Genomic DNA, 17,394 nt, shown 5'->3' on the forward strand with positions numbered 1-17,394 from the left:
CCCATCCTGCTATAGCTCCTCCCACCAGCCTCATATGGTCCATAAATCAGACCAGTGTCCACCTCAGGCAGCACATCCTGAACAAGCTCTGTCTCAGGTCTGTGTTTGGCACTACACTTGCAACTTGCGGACCAACTGGCATGTGTCTTCACTGACATTTTCAACCTCTCACTGACTGAGTCTGTAATACCTACATGTWTCAAACAGACCACCATAGTCCCTGTGCCCAAGAAAGCGAATGTAACCTGCCTAAATGATTACRGCCCRGTAGCACTCACGTCGGTAGACATGAAGTGCTTTGAAAGGCTGGTCATGGCTCACATCAAAACCATCATGCCAGAAACCCTAGACCCACTACAGTTCGCATACTGCCCCAACAAATCAAATCAAATGTTATTTGTCACATACACATGGTTAGCAGATGTTAATGCGAGTGTAGCGAAATGCTTGTGCTTCTAGTTCCGACAATGCCGTAATAACCAACGAGTAATCTAACCTAACAATTCCACAACTACTACCTTATACACACAAGTGTAAAGGGATAAAGAATATGTACATAAAGATATATGAATGAGTGATGGTACAGAATGGAATAGGCAAGATGCAGTAGATGGTATAGAGTACAGTATATACATATGAGATGAGTAATGTAGGGTATATAAACATAAAGTGGCATAGTTTAAAGTGGCTAGTGATACATGTATTACATAAAGATGGCAAGATGCAGTAGATGATATAGAGTACAGTATATACATATGAGATGAGTAATGTAGGGTATGTAAACATTATATTAAGTGGCATTGTTTAAAGTGACTAGTGATACATTTTTACATAAATTTCCATAAATTCCCATTATTCAAGCGGCTGGAGTTGAGTCAGTATGTTGGCAGGCAGCCGCTAAATGTTAGTGGGTGGCTGTTTAACAGTCTGATGGCCTTGAGTAGAAGCTGTTTTTCAGTCTCTCGGTCCCTGCTTTGATGCAACCTGTACTGACCTCGCTTCTGGATGATAGCGGGGTGAACGGCAGTGGCTGGGTGGTTGTTGTCCTTGATGATCTTTTATGGGCCTTCCTGTGACATCGGGTGGTGTAGGTGTCCTGGAGGGCAGGTAGTTTGCCCCGGTGATGCGTTGTGCAGACCTCACTACCCTCTGGAGAGCCTTACGGGTTGTGGGCGGAGCAGTTGCCGTACCAGGCGGTGATACAGCCCGACAGGGATTCTCGATTGTGCATCTGTAGAGTTTGTGAGTGCTTTTGGTGACAAGCCGAATTTCTTCAGCCTCCTGAGGTTGAAGAGGCGCTGCTGCGCCTTCTTCACAACGCTGTCTGTGTGGGTGGACCAATTCAGTTTGTCCGTGTGTGTACGCCGAGGAACTTAAAACTTACTACCCTCTCCACTACTCGTCCGTCGATGTGGATAGGGGGGTGCTCCCTCTGCTGTTTCCTGAAGTCCACAATCATCTCCTTTGTTTTTTGTTGACGTTGAGTGTGAGGTTATTTTCCTGCACCACACTCCAGGGGCCTCACCTCCTCTCCTGTAGCCGTCTCGTCGTTGTTGGTATCAAGCCTACACTGTAGTGTCGTCCGCAATTTGATGATTGAGTTGGAGGCGTGCATGGCACGCAGTCGTGGGTGAACAGGGGTACAGGAGAGTGCTCAGAACGCACCTTGTGGGGCCCAGTGTTGAGGATCAGCGGGGTGGAGATGTTGTTACTACCTTTCCACTGGGGGCGGCCCGTCAGGAAGTCCAGTACCAGCTGCACAGGGCGGGGTCGGACCCGGGTCTCGAGCTTGATGAGAGTTTGGAGGGTACTATGGTGTTAAATGCTGAGCTGTAGTTCGATGAACAGCATTCTACATAGTATTCTCTTGTCCAGATGGGTTAGGGCAGTGTGCAGTGTGGTTGCGATTGCGTCGTCTGTGGAGCCTATTGGGTCGGTAAGCAAATTGGAGTGGGTCTTAGGGTGTCAGGTAGGGTGGAGGTGATATGGTCCTTGATAGTCTCTCAAAGCACTTCATGATGACGGAAGTGAGTGCTACGGGGCGGTAGTCGTTTAGCTCAGTTACCTTAGCTTTCTTGGGAACAGGAAGAATGGTGGCCCTCTTGAAGCATGTGGACAGCAGACTGGGATAAGGATTGATTGAATATGTCCTGTAAACACACCAGCCAGCTGGTCTGCGCATGCTCTGAGGACGCGGCTGGGAATGCCGTCTGGGCCTGCAGCCTTGCGAAGGTTAACACGTTTAAATGTTTTACTCACCTCGGCTGCAGTGAAGGAGAGCCCGCAGGTTTTGGTAGCGGGCCGTGTCAGTGGCACTTGTATTTCCTCAAAGCGAGCTTTGTGCAGGTCTACAATTTTATCCCTGATGTTTCACAGCTCTCTGGTCTTGGCCATTGTGGAGAGGTTGGAGTCTGTTTGATTGAGTGTGTGGACAGGTGTCTGTTATACAGATAACGAGTTCAACGTGCAGTTAATACAGGTAATGAGTGGAGAACAGGAGGGCTTCTTAAAGAACTAACAGGTCTGTGAGAGCCGGCGAAATCTTACTGGTTGGTAGGTGATCAAATACTTACGTCATGCAATAAAATGCAAATGAATTACTTAAAATCATACAATGTGATTTTCTGGATTTTTGTTTTAGATTCCGTCTCTCACAGTTGAAGTGTACCTATGATAAAAATTTACAGATCTCTACATGCTTTGTAAGTAGGAAAACCTGCAAAATCTGCAGTGTATCAAATACTTGTTCTCCCCACTGTATATACTAGGCGGTGTCAGAGGAATGCCCAAAAAATTGTCAAAGACACCCAAGTCATAGACTGTTAACTCTGCTACCGCACGGCAAGCTGAAAGACTGCTAAAAAAATAATCAAATGGCCCCCCCTAACTATAAACATTGACACCCCCCCCTTTTTTGTTACACTGCTGCTACTCACTGTTTATTATCTATGCATAGTCACTTTACCCCTACCTACATGTACAAATTACCTCGACTAACCTATACCCCCACACGTTACTATTATTTTATTGAGTTACTTTTTATTTTTTATTTTACTTTAGTGTATTTAGTAAATACTTTCATAACTCTATTTCTTGAACTGCATTGTTGGTTAAGGGCTTGTAAGTAATCATTTAAGGTCTACCTGTTGTATTTGGCACATGTGACAGATACAATTTGATTTGATTTGATCCCCCTATGTGAATGTACTAAACTATTACAGTCCCTTCCTAGATGTCCAGAACTTTGTGGTACACTTGATGCACTCAACCATGAACCCCTGGATTACTGGATTAAGCCCCAATCCATCTGTTCATAGTTTGTGGAGAGGCGAATGGTATTAAATGTTTTTCTATTTACATTTTTTGCATTGGCCTCTGGAAAAATGTGGTGCATGCTTCCTCAGGTTTTGTCCCTTTTCAGTCATTTGAAATGTTTTTGTATTTTGACAAATTTAAGCAAGCTCAGTTGATCCAATGATGGCCTATAGACAATAGTGTGCAATTGCAGCCCTTAATTCGGGGCATTCCTGCATCTGCATGAACGRCCGCCCCCCTCGAGCATCCCATTGGTTTTTGAATGAACGCCCCGAATTAAGGGCTGCAATTTTTTCGCACCTGCCTAGACAGTGTCCTTCGCTCCTGCCTGCCGAACACCTGCCCTCAGTGTCATTAAAAGAACTGCGGGTAAAACAGTGCCCGACAGGCGGGGGTGAAGGACATTGTCCGCTAGCAAAGCAGGCGGAAGACTGGGGCGACACCGTGTGTTAGCTAACTAGCTAGCTTGCTAGTTAACAACAGTGTGTGCTTGCTTGCTAGTTAGCTAGCACACGGTTGTCGCCTCCGCCTGCTGTGTACTGGAGAAAACCGTGCCCGACAGGTTGGGGCGAAGGACACTGTCTTTCGGTCGTCCAAGCCTCACACTAGCACAGCAGACAGGAGGCTAGGGCAACACTGTGGACTAGCTAGCTTGATAGTTACCGACACAGTCTGCTTGCTAGTTAGCAAGCACACGTCACCRCCGCTTTCCGCCTGTGGTGTACCAGTGTCCTCCTTAGGACTAGCTGGCTAAGCTAGCACACAGTGTACTTTGCTTCCGCCTTCCGAACAACTGCCCTCGCCGTCATAAACAGAACTGCGGGAAAACAGTGCCCGACAGGCGTGGGCGAAGGACACTGTCTACCGGTGAATGGAGCTTAGCCCCCGCCCCTTCTGTGGGGTTTATTGGCGGTTGGCATCCAAAGTTATTGTGCATTAATGCCACCGCCTCCCGCCTGTCCTAATTTTATTTATATATTTTTTTACTTAGGGGGTAGATCAGCTTTAATATTGCAGATATATTGTAGCTTCCATCAATGTAATTGTCTGCCTCATGTACAGTCGTGGCCAAAAGTTTTGAGAATTAAACAAATATAAATTTTCACAAAGTCTGCTGCCTCAGTTTGTATGATGGCAATTTGCATATACACCAGAATGTTATGAAGAGTGATCAGATGAATTMCAATTTATTGCAAAGTCCCTCTTTGCCATGCAAWTGAACTGAATCCCCKAAAAACATTTCCACTGCATTTCATCCCTGCCACAAAAGGACCAGCTGACATCATGTCAGTGATTCCCTCGTTAACACAGGTGTGAGTGTTGACAAGGACAAGGCTGGAGATCACTCTGTCATGCTGATTGAGTTCGAATAACAGACTGGAAGCTTCAAAAYAGGGTGGTGCTTGGAATCATTGTTCTTCCTCTGTCAAGCATGGTTACCTGCAAGGAAACACGTGCCATCATCATTGCTTTGCACAAAAAGGGCTTCACAGGTAAGGATATTGCTGCCAGTAAGATTGCACCTAAATCAATCATTTATCGGATCATCAAGAACTTCAAGGAGAGCAGTTCAATTGTTGTGAAGAAGGCTTCAGGGCGCCCAAGAAAGTCCAGCAAGCKKCAGGACCGTCTCCTAAAGTTMATTCAGCTGCGGGATRGGGYKACCACCAGTACAGAGCTTGCTCAGGAATSGCAGCAGGCAGGTGTGAGTGCATCTGCACGCACAGTGAGGCGAATACTTTTGGAGGATGGCCTGGTGTCAAGAAGGGCAGCAAAGAAGCCACTTCTCTCCAGGAAAAACATCAGGGGCAGACTGATATTCTGCAAAAGGTACAGGGATTGGACTGCTGAGGACTGGGGTAAAGTCATTTTCTCTGATGAATCCCCTTTCCGATTGTTTGGGGCATCCGGAAAAAAGCTTGTCCGGAGAAGACAAGGTGAGCGCTACCATCAGTCCTGTGTCATGCCAACAGTAAAGCATCCTGAGACCATTCATGTGTGGGGTTGCTTCTCAGCCAAGGGAGTGGGCTCACTCACAATTTTGCCTGAACACAGCCATGAATAAAGAATGGTACCAACACATCCTCCGAGAGCAACTTCTCCCAACCATCCAGGAACAGTTTGGTGATGAACAATGCCTTTTCCAGCATGATGGAGCACCTTGCCATAAGGCTCGGGGAACAAAACATAGATATTATGGGTCCATGGCCAGGAAACTCCCCAGACCTTAATCCCATTGAGAACTTGTGGTCAATCCTCAAGAGGCGGGTGGACAAACAAAAACTCACAAATTCTGACAAACTCCAAGCATTGATTATGCAAGAATGGGCTGCCATCAGTCAGGATGTGGCCCAGAAGTTAATTGACAGCATGCCAGAGCGGATTGCAGAGGTCTTGAAAAAGAAGGGTCAACAATGCAAATATTGACTTTTTGCATCAACTTCATGTAATTATCAATAAAAGCCTTTGACAGTTATGAAATGCTTGTAATTATACTTCAGTATTCCATAGTAACATCTGACAAAAATATCTAAAGACACTGAGGCAGCAGACTTTGTGGAAATTAATATACAGTGGGGCAAAAAAGTATTTAGTCAGCCACCAATTGTGCAAGTTCTCCCACTTAAAAAGATGAGAGAGGCCTGTAATTTTCATCATAGGTACACTTCAACTATGACAGACAAAATGAGGAAAAAAAATCCAGAAAATCACATTGTAGGATTTTTTATGAATTTATTTGCAAATTATGGTGGAAAATAAGTATTTGGTCAATAACAAAAGTTTATCTCAATACTTTGTTATATTACCCTTTGTTGAATGACAGAGGTCAAACGTTTTCTGTAAGGTTTTCACACACTGTTGCTGGTATTTTGGCCCATCCCTCCATGCAGATCTCCTTAGAGCAGTGATGTTTTGGGGCTGTTGCTGGCAACACGGACTTTCAACTCCCTCCAAAGATTTTCTATGGGGTGAGATCTGGAGACTGGCTAGGCCACTCCAGGACCTTGAAATGCTTCTTACGAAGCCACTCCTTCGTTGCCCCGGCAGTGTGTTTGGGATCATTGTCATGCTGAAAGACCCAGCCACGTTTCATCTTCAATGCCTTTTTATTTATTTTTACCGTTATTTTACCAGGTAAGTTGACTGAGAACACTTCTCATTTGCAGCAACGACCTGGGGAATAGTTACAGGGGAGAGGAGGGGGATGAATGAGCCAATTATAAACTGGGGATTATTAGGTGACCATGATGGTTTGAGGGCCAGATTGGGAATTTAGCCAGGACACCGGGTTAACACCCCTACTCTTACGATAAGTGCCATGGGATCTTAATGACCTCAGAGAGTCAGGACACCCGTTTAACGTCCCATCCGAAAGAGCACCCTACACAGGGCAGTGTCCCCAATCACTGCCCTGGGGGATTGGGATATTTTCAGACCAGAGGAAAGAGTGCCTCCTACTGGCCCTCCAACACCACTTCCAGCAGCATCTGGTCTCCATCCAGGGACTGACCAGGACCGACCCTGCTTAGCTTCAGAAGCAAGCCAACAGTGGTATGCAGGGTGGTATGCTGCTGGTTTGCTGATGAAGGAGGTTTCACTCAAATTCTCACGATATATTGGCCCCATTCATTCTTTCCTTTACACGGATCAGTCGTCCTGGTCCCTTTGCAGAAAAACAGCCCCAAAGCATGATGTTTCCACCCCCATGCTTCACAGTAGGTATGGTGTTCTTTGACGCAACTCAGCATTCTTTGTCCTCCAAACACGACGAGTTGAGTTTTTACCAAAAAGTTCTATTTTGGTTTCATCTGACCATATGACATTCTCCCAAACTTCTCTGGATCATCCAACTGCTCTCCAGCAAACTTCAGACGGGCCTGGACATGTACTGGCTTAAGCAGGGAAACACGTCTGGCACTGCAGGATTTGAGTCCCTGGCGGTAGTGTGTTACTGATGGTAGGCTTTGTTACTTTGGTCCCAGTCTCTGCAGGTCATTCACTAGGTCCCCCCGTGTGGTTCTGGGATTTTTGCTCACCGTTCTTGTGATCATTTTGACCCCACGGGGTAGATCTTGCGTGGAGCCCAGATCGAGGGAGATTATCAGTGGTCTTGTATGTCTTCCATTTCCTAATAATTGCTCCCACAGTTGATTTCTTCAAACCAAGCTGCTTACCTATTGCAGATTCAGTCTTCCCAGCCTGGTGCAGGTCTACAATTTTGTTTCTGGTGTCCTTTGACAGCTCTTTGGTCTTGGCCACAGTGGAGTTTGGAGTGTGACTGTTTGAGGTTGTGGACAGGTGTCTTTTATACTGATAACAAGTTCAAACAGGTGCCATTAATACAGGTAACGAGTGGAGTACAGAGGAGCCTCTTAAAGAATCTTCTTCTGGATCATCCAAATACAGGTCTGTGAGAGCCAGAAATCTTGCTTGTTTGTAGGTGACCAAATACTTATTTTCTACCATAATTTGCAAATAAATTCATTAAAAATCCTACAATGTGATTATCTGGATTTTTTTCTCATTTTGTCTGTCATAGTTGAAGTGTACCTATGATGAAAATTACAGGCCTCTCTCATCTTTTTAAGTGGGAGAACTTGCACAATTGGTGGCTGACTAAATACTTTTTTGCCCCACTGTATGTGTCATTCTCAAAACTTTTGGCCACGACTGTACAACCCCCCATATATATATATAAAAAAGTATATACAGTACAAGTCAAAAGTTTGGACACACCTACTCATTGCCAGATGGTCCTAAGGAGGAGGACATGACGCATCCCCCTCATATCTTTCCCAGGCACAGGCAGGAACCAAAGATTGTTTATGACACCAAGACTGTTTCTTCACAAAGTCAAATTTCCTTCACATTCCACCCTTTTATCACTTGTGTGATAATAATCATTACATTTTAAGGTAAGCATTATATTTTAACTTCAATATCCTATTTCTATTAAAGTAAGYGAAATCAACACATAAAACCAGACACTTCATCATTTCAGGCCCTTCATTCTGGGTTATACAATGTAATTAGTATGGTAATATTATCATCATAATAAAGGTTACACTTCTATTAATGAATGTGAATTCATCAAAAATACACACACATACAGAACATGTTAAGTAACATTGTTTAGACAAACTAAGAAAAAAAACACGCTGCAGCCGATTAAGCAATTTGGGATCCCCAACTTCCAAACAGGGATTCCAACCAAGTCGCAGGTGTCCACTCTGGTTGTGGGGAATTATTCTTAGCAACAGAGGCAATGTATTCGGTGAGATCAGTCATATTAGAAGAGTGATCTGGGACAAAAGTGTAACTTTCATTGCTAATTATTGCACAAGTGCCCCCTTGACCTGCTAAAAGATAGTCAAGAGCCTCTCTGTTTTGCAGAGCCAATTTACGCAATTCTTTTAGCATTTCCAATTTTCTCTATGTCTCTAGAGATCACTTGAATTTGGTCTAGGGCACATGCATATTGACTTTCACAGGGAAGAGAGAGAGGACGTTATAACAGTTTCACACCAACCTTGCTACAATCTAATGGCTCTCCTCATAATTTAGGGACATAGCTCTGTCTCTAGAAGCCACGCCTTTCCAAATCATAATTATAACTATTGATAAGTTATCCAACCCAAATTTAGAATGACATCCTTAGTGCTTCACGTTGGTTCTATCACTTTAATTTAAGACCCTCAACTTAGTACACGCCGATACTGGCAGAATGTACATTTACATTTACATACAGTATATTCATCTTGTATTTCTAGCATTATCTATTCTCATCACTTCCGGTAATGACATATTGGTATCTCAATGCACTCTTAATCTAAATTACTATACATTTTGCAGTGTGCAGACCTCCACAATCAACCTAATACCCCAAATATTTCTGGGGGGATAAGCCTAAATCAATTACGGGCACAGTTGACCACCCCCCTTCCTCCGGGCACTTATCCTTCTGGCATTTCTTCATTTTATTCTTCAGATAGTGTCTCAGTTCGTCCTCCCCATTGCACATGTTCAAAGTGGATGGCCCTTGATAATGTCTCTCACCTGAGCCGCCACTGTCCTTTACAGTCCATTAAGTCTAGTCTATTTTCCTACCAGTACACCAGCAAGTTTGGACGGGATCTCTCTCACCATGCTCACTGCACGTGGACTCATGTCACACTCCTGAGCGGAAAGGCATGAGAGAAAAGGCAGTTGATAGCTTCGACTGGATGCTGTGTACAGGTTGCTGGCTTGGACTCAGGTCTCATGGTAGAACTGGTGAAGGACCATACTGAACGCCATTGTCGCCATTACTTAAGCCGGTTGAGGTTCACACTGTTCTTGGTCAAATGATCCCTTCCATACATCTAGATACCATCTGGGGTCACCTTCCCCATAACCCAGAGAGAGGACAGACCAGAACAACAGTTTAGTTTAGGGCATTTCTGATTCAGGAAATCCAGACAAATTATTACTACTACCTGATTGAGTAAATCCAGAGAAATTATTTACTGTATGACAAATTATTATTACTACCAATATTCTTAATACAGTTTTCTAAAACAAATGTCAAAGAAAATAACAACACACAGTTGAAACCATTTTTTTATACTCCCCTATCATCTTGGCGATCTCACAGCAGAGTTACAGGGTCAGAGAGTTCGAGGGCTAATCCTTAGGGAGAAATCCTGACTATCCAGCAGACCCAATCTGGTGAGATTTTTTATTGAAGCCTTACAAAAACAAAGAAAACCAGACAACAACAGCAATACACATGTATCACTCGAGGTGGGGAAAACTTCAATCCATTTGGAGTAACTGTAAACCATTACCAACATCTTTTTCCTGAAAAACAATTAGCATATTTACCAAAGGCTCAGGGAATCGAATTTGCATATTTACCAAAGGTCCGGGCCACTTCGCTTCCGCAGCTCCGACCGGTATCCAGGAAGGTCAAGCCTGAGGCGCTGGCACGCCACTATATTGCCGCGGCTACACCCCCAGAAGCCGAGACCTTTCCCCCCGTGCCAAGATCATTAGCCCCTCTGCTGTTCGTCCTCTGTTGCCCCGTACCCTCCGTACTTTTCCTACCTTTTCTGTGTCTAGAGTCAAAACCATGTCCGATTGCCCCTTGTCTTCTGTTTCTAGGCCCATCCCCCTCCTGTGTCATTGATGGCCAGCCTGAGTACACGGTGAGACGTCTCTTGAGGGTTCGACTAAGGGGCAGGGGTTTCCAGGACCTGGTTGACTGGGAGGGTTATGACCCGGAGGAGAAGTGCTGGGTTCCCGCTAAAGACATCTTGGACCCGGCCCTCATCGCCGACTTTCACCGCCGGCACCCCAGTCCACCAGGTATCTACCCAGGTGAAATGCCAGGTGGCGTCCCTAGGGGGGGGGGGGGGGGGGGGTACCGTCATGCCCTGATCTGTTTCACCCTGTCCTTGTGCTTGTCTCCACCCCCTCCAGGTGTTGCCCATCTTCCCCACTTACCCTCTGGGTATTTATAACTGTGTTTTCGGTCTGTCTGTGCCAGTTCGTCTTGTTTGTCAAGCTTACCAGTGTTCGTCCTGTCAGCTCCTGTCTTTTCCCAGCCTCTCTTTTTCTCGCCCTCCTGGTTTTTGACCTTTGCCTGTCCTGACCCTTTACTCTGCCCATCCCTGAGCCTGCCTGCCATCCTGTACCTTTGCTCCACTTCTGGATTACTGAACTCTGCCTGTACCTGACGCTGAGCCTGCCTGCCATCCTGTACCTTGCTCCTACTCTGGATTATTGACCCCTGCCTGCCTTGACCTGTCGTTTGCCTTCCCCTGTTGTTACAATAAACATTGTTACTTCACATAGTCTGCARTTGGGTCTTACCTTGATTCCTGATAGTGTTGTGACAAGGTAGAAGTGGTACAGAAGATAGCCCTATTTGATAAAAGACCAAGTCCATATTACGGCAAGAACAGCTCAAATAAGCAAAGAGAAACGACAGACCATCATTACTTTAAGACATGAAGGTCAGTCAATCCGTAACATTTCAAGAACTTTAAAAGTTTCTTCAAGTGCTGTCGCAAAAACCATCAAGTGCTATGATGGAACTGGCTCTCATGAGGACCGCCACAGGAAAGGAAGACCCAGAGTTACCTCTACTGCAGAGTATAAATTCATTAGAGTAACCAGCCTCAGAAATTGCAGCCCAAATAAATGATTCACAGAGTTAAAGTAACAGACACATCTCAACATCCACTGTTCAGAGGAGACTGCGTGAATCAGGCCTTCATGGTCGAATTGCTGCAAAGAAACCACTACTGAAGGACACCAATAAGAAGAAGAGACTTCTTTGGGCCAACAAACATGAGCAATTGACATTAGACCAGTGGAAATCTGTCCTTTGGTCTGATGAGTCCAAATATTTGATTTATTTCAACTGCCATGTCTTTGTGAGATGCAGAGTAGGTGAACGGATGATCTCCGCATGTGTGGTTCCCACCGTGAATCATGGAGGAGGTGGTGTGATGGTGTGGGGGTGCTTTCGTGGTGACACTGTCAGATATTTATTTACAATTCAAGGCACACTTAAACAGCATGGCTACCACAGRATTCTGCAGCGATACACCATCCCATCTGGTTTGCGCTTAGTGGGACTATCATTTGTTCTTCAACAGGACAATGACCCAACACACCTCCAGGCTGTGTAAGGGCTATTTGACCAAGATGGAGAGTAATAGAGTGCTGCGTCAGATGACCTGGCCTCCACAATCACCAGATCTCAACCCAATTGAGTTGGTTTGGGATGAGTTGGACTGGAGAGGGAAGGAAAAGCAGCCAACAAGGGCTCAGCATATGTGGGAACTCCTTCAAAACTGTTTGAAAAGCATTCCAGGTGAAGCTTGTTTAGGGAATGCCAAGACTGTGTAAAACTGTCATCAAGGCAAAGGGTGGCTATTTTGAAGGATCTCAAATATAAAATATATTTTGATTTGTTTAACTTTTTGGGTTACTACATGATTGCATATGTGTTATTTCATAGTTTTGATGTCTTCACTATTATTCTACAATGTAGAAAATAGTACAAATAAAGAAAACCCCTTGAATGAGTATGTGTGTCCAAACTTTTGACTGGTACTGTAAATAACACCCTGTATTCAAAAACACCTTGTGTTATTTGTAGTGGCTGCAGACCACGAAAACACTTCTCTTCTAAATGCCTACAGACAGCTGTCAGAGGGGCTTTCTATGGTACCATTACGCCCTAGCTCTAGTCTTCTCATAAAACTAGTGAATAGCCTTCTCTCTATAAGACTATGGGTACCTTTTTATGCATTACTCGCCTTAAATGTATTTTTTATCATTTATTTTTATACAGATTAATTTAAATTGAGTTACTGAAATCAGTTGCCGTCCCTCAATTGTTTGCGGATGATGTGTCTCCTCCTGGGCAGCTCACAGTAAGGGTTTGGTCTGGGCGGGTCTAATCCACTTTTGTTCAGACAGGAATTTCCCCCACGCTTTATAAAATGTGCCACCGGTTTTCCTCGCAGACCACCACTGGAAAGCTCCTCAGGCAGAATCAATCATCCTATTCGTGACGCCCAATTATTGTGGATATTCTTACACAGGGACACTCAAAGTCAATCTTAAATGAATCATTGTGTCACGGTTGTCGTAAGAATGGGACCAAGGTGCAGCGTCTGTTGAGTTCCACATATTTATTTCAAAAGTTAAACTTAAAGCAAAAACAATAAATCAATAAACGAACAACGAAYCGTYACTACGTGGTGCAAAAACACAAAACACAATCAATATCCCACAAAACACAGGTGGGGAAATGATCCCAAATCAGAGGCAACGATAAACAGCTGCCTCTAATTGGGAACAACATTAGCACCAACATAGAAATAGATATACTAGATCACCCCCTAGTCACGCCCTGACCTACTACACCATAGAGAACCAAGGGCTKTCTATGGTCAGGGCGTGACACATTGTTTATTATCAGTGCGCTGGAGAGGATCCAACCAACTCAATGCACCAAGTACACATGTCGATCAGGAGCTCTACCGGGGAAGACACGTTAGTTCCCTTATATACTGATTACATACACGTTACATAGGCCTAGTTCATAGGGTTAGTTCCGGTATGTGTCTGGCACCGTGTCCTATCTTAAATTGAAGAACATGGGCTTCCGAGTGGCACAGCGGTCTAAAGCACTGCATCTCAGTGCTAGAGGCGTCACTACAGACACCGTGGTTAGATTCCAGGCTGTATCACAACCGGCCGTGATTGGGAGTCCCATAGGGCGATGCACAATTGGCCCAGCATCGTCCGGGTTTGGCCGGTGTAGGCCGTCATTGTAAATACGAATTTGTTCTTAACTGACTTGCCTAGTTAAATAAAGATAAAAAAATGAATAATTTAAGAACATATTCTCGGCGATCTGCCAGATGGTCCTAAGGAGGAGGGTCATGACAGCCCCCCCTCATATCTTTACCAGCACAGGCAGGAACCAAGGGTTGTTTATGACACCAAAGCCAAGATTAACATTTTCAAGACTGTTTCTTCAAAGTTTAATTTCCTTCACACACTCATTGTTGAATTTGCGAATTCCAACTTGTTGTGTAATGTTTAGGATTCGTTTAATCTATAATTTCTCTACATATGACAAGGATTGAAAAGGATTTGCCACTAGATTATCGACTTTATCCATGAGGATGATTGCTAGCTTGCTAGCAAAGATTTTGAGAGTCCAATCAAAGCTGCTGTAGATATAATGCGATTTGACGCCATTTTATCTGTGGCCAATGTCCTTGAGCCTTCTTAGATGGGCRCTTCTAATGTAACTCTATGGCAGCACCCAAGGGGCATGAATTTTCGAGCTCTACCCATAGATTTTGCGGTGACGTAGTGTCCCCATGAGTGACAGAACACTGTGCCATTCACGGCACAACAAGAGAACATTACCAACCCCTATGCTTCGTATTTTTAGCTGGCTGCCCCACCACCACAGAAAGCACTGAGCTAGGCTGAAACACCTGCATTTTGTGGCTGCCTTACTCAAGAAAGCAAAAAAGAGACCAAGGTTGTATTCTTTTTTTTTAAACGTTGTTGGCAAACTGATATGTGACACATATTACTATATATAAATTCCAGTCATAGTTTATCAAACGCCTTTTCAAAGTCAGCTATGAATACCAGGCCTGGTTTCCCAGATTTTTCAGTGTTCTATTGTTTCCAGTACTTGTCTTATATTATCTCCAATGTATTATACATGTAAAAAACCTGTCTGATTAGGATGAATAATATCCGACAATACTTTTTAATTCTATGCACTATGCATTTTACTAGAATCTTTGCATCACAACACTGAAGTGTAAGGGCCTCCAAATGTTTTAAATGGACTGGATCTTTATATTTACCACTTGGATCCTGTTTCAGTAATAATGAAATCAMACTTTCTTGRTAAGTATCTGATAATCTGCCATTTTCATAGGAGTGGTTCAAACATGCTAATAACGGTCATCTGAGTACATCAAAAAGGTTTGGTATACCTCAACTGGTATGCCTTCCAGCCCAGGAGTTTTCCCAGACTTAAAGGCTTTAATTGCATCAAAAATGTTCCTCCTCTGTAATTTGGCCTTCACATGAGTCTTTCTGTACAGCTGTTAATTTTACATTATTAATAGAACAATTAACTTTGGTTAGTGGAGATGGAGACAGAAACATATGCTTAAAGTACTTTGCTTCATCTTTCAAAATATAGTTTGGTGAATCATGGGTGACTCCGTCATTTGTAACAAGTTTCAGTAAATTATTTTTGTTAGCATGCAGTTTGCTTAATTTTTATAATATATTACACTTCATCTTTCTTGAATAAGTTCCTACATTTCTTTTTTTCTTGCTATCTATCTGTATTGTTAGTCCTTCTATTTCCTTTGTTAACTATGGACTCTTTTGACCTAAAGTGATTTTGTTTTAGAGATGAGTATTGAATTGCATGGCCTCGAAGGCACATTTAAAAGTGTCCCATACAATAAGAGGATCTGCTGTATCTATGTTATTTTGGAAAAAAGTCTGTTATAAATCCTTCTGTCCTAGTTAAAAACAAGTTTTATTAAATTTCCAATATTCTCGCCCAAGTGGAAATTCTGTAAGACTAATGTATATGCCAATTATTTGATAGTCCAACTGCATTCTGTCCCCTATCAACGCTTTTTTCACTTTTGGCGCCAGCAAGAATGACATACAGTTGAAGTCGGAAGTTTACATACACTTAGGTTGGAGTCATTGAAACTCGTTTTTCAACCACTCCACAAATGTCTTGTTAACAAACTATAATTTTGTCAAGTCGGTTAGGACATCTACTTTGTGCATGACACAAGTAATTTTTCCAACAATTGTTTACAGACAGATTATTTCACTTATAATTCACTGTATCACAATTCCAGTGGGTCAGAAGTTTACATACACTAAGTTGACTGTGCCTTTAAACAGCTTGGAAAATTCCAGAAAATGATGTCATGGCTTTAGAAGCTTCTGATAGGCAAATTGACATCATTTGAGTTAATTGGAGGTGTACCTGTGGATGCATTTCAAGGCCTACCTTCAAACTCAGTGCCTCTTTGCTTGACATCATAGGAAAATCAAAAGAAATCAGCCAAGACCTCAGAAAAAAATTGTAGACCTCCACAAGTCTGGTTCATCCTTGGGAGCAATTTCCAAACGCCTGAATGTCTGTCTCTTATACACATCTAGATGTGTATAAGAGACAGTCCCAGAACAACAGCAAAGGACCTTGTGAAGATGCTGGAGGAAACAGGTACAAAGTATCTATATCCACAGTAAAACAAGTTCTATATTGACATAACCTGAAAGGTCGCTCAGCAAGGAAGAAGCCACTGCTCCAAAACCTCCATAAAAAAAGCCAGACTACGGTTTGCAACTGCACATGTGGACAAAGATCGTACTTTCCTCTGGTCTGATGAAACAAAAAAATAACTATTTGGCCATAATGACCATCGTTATGTTTGGAGGAAAAAGGGGGAGGCTTGCAAGCCAAAGAACACCATCCCAACCGTGAAGCACGGGGGTGGCAGCATCATGTTGTGGGGGTGCTTTGCTGCAGGAGGGGCTTGTGCGCTTCACAAAATAGATGGCATCATGAGGCAGGAAAATTATGTGGATATARTGAAGCAACATCTCAAGACATCAGTCAGGAAGTTAAAGCTTGGTCGCAAATGGATCTTCCAAATGGACAATGACCCCAAGCATACTTCCAAAGTTGTGGCAAATTGGCTTAAGGACAACAAAGTCAAGGTATTGGAGTGGCCATCACAAAGCTCTGACCTCAATCCTATAGAATATTTGAGGGCAGAAGTGTGTGCGACCAAAGAGGCCTACAAACCTGACTCAGTTACACCAGCTCTGTCAGGAGGAATGGGCCAAAATTCACCCAACTTATTGTGGGAAGCTTGTGGAAGGCTACCCAAAACGTTAACCCAAGTTAAACAATTTAAAGGCAATGCTACCAAATACTGTAACGGTCGTCGTATGAAGAAGGTGTGGACCAAATCGCAYCGTGGGAAGTGTTCATGATTATTTATTTAAAAAACTGACCACTGAGACAAAATAACAAAATGTAACAACACGAAACAATTCTGTCTGGTGAAGACACAAAAACAGAAGACAACTACCCACAAAAACCATGTGGGAAAAAGCTACCTAAGTATGGTTCTCAATCAGAGACAACGATAGACAGCTGCCTCAGATTGAGAACCACACCCGGCCAAACAACAAAGAAATACAAAACATAGAAAATGAACATAGAATGCCCACCCAAATCACACCCTGACCAAACCAAAATAGAGACATAAAAAGCTCTCTACGGTCAYGGCGTGACAAATACAAWTTGASTGTATGTAAACTTCTGACCCACTGGGAATGCGATGAAAGAAATAAAAGCTGAAATAAATAATTCTCTCTACTATTATTCTGACATTTCACATTCTTAAAATAAAGTGGTGATCCTAACTTTTTGCTAGGATTAAAGGTCAGGAATTGTGAAAAACTGAGTTTAAATGTATTTGGCTAAGGAGTATGTAA

The sequence above is a fragment of the Salvelinus sp. IW2-2015 genome, linkage group LG8 (genome assembly GCF_002910315.2).
Source record: "Salvelinus sp. IW2-2015 linkage group LG8, ASM291031v2, whole genome shotgun sequence".
NCBI lineage: Eukaryota > Metazoa > Chordata > Actinopteri > Salmoniformes > Salmonidae > Salvelinus > Salvelinus sp. IW2-2015.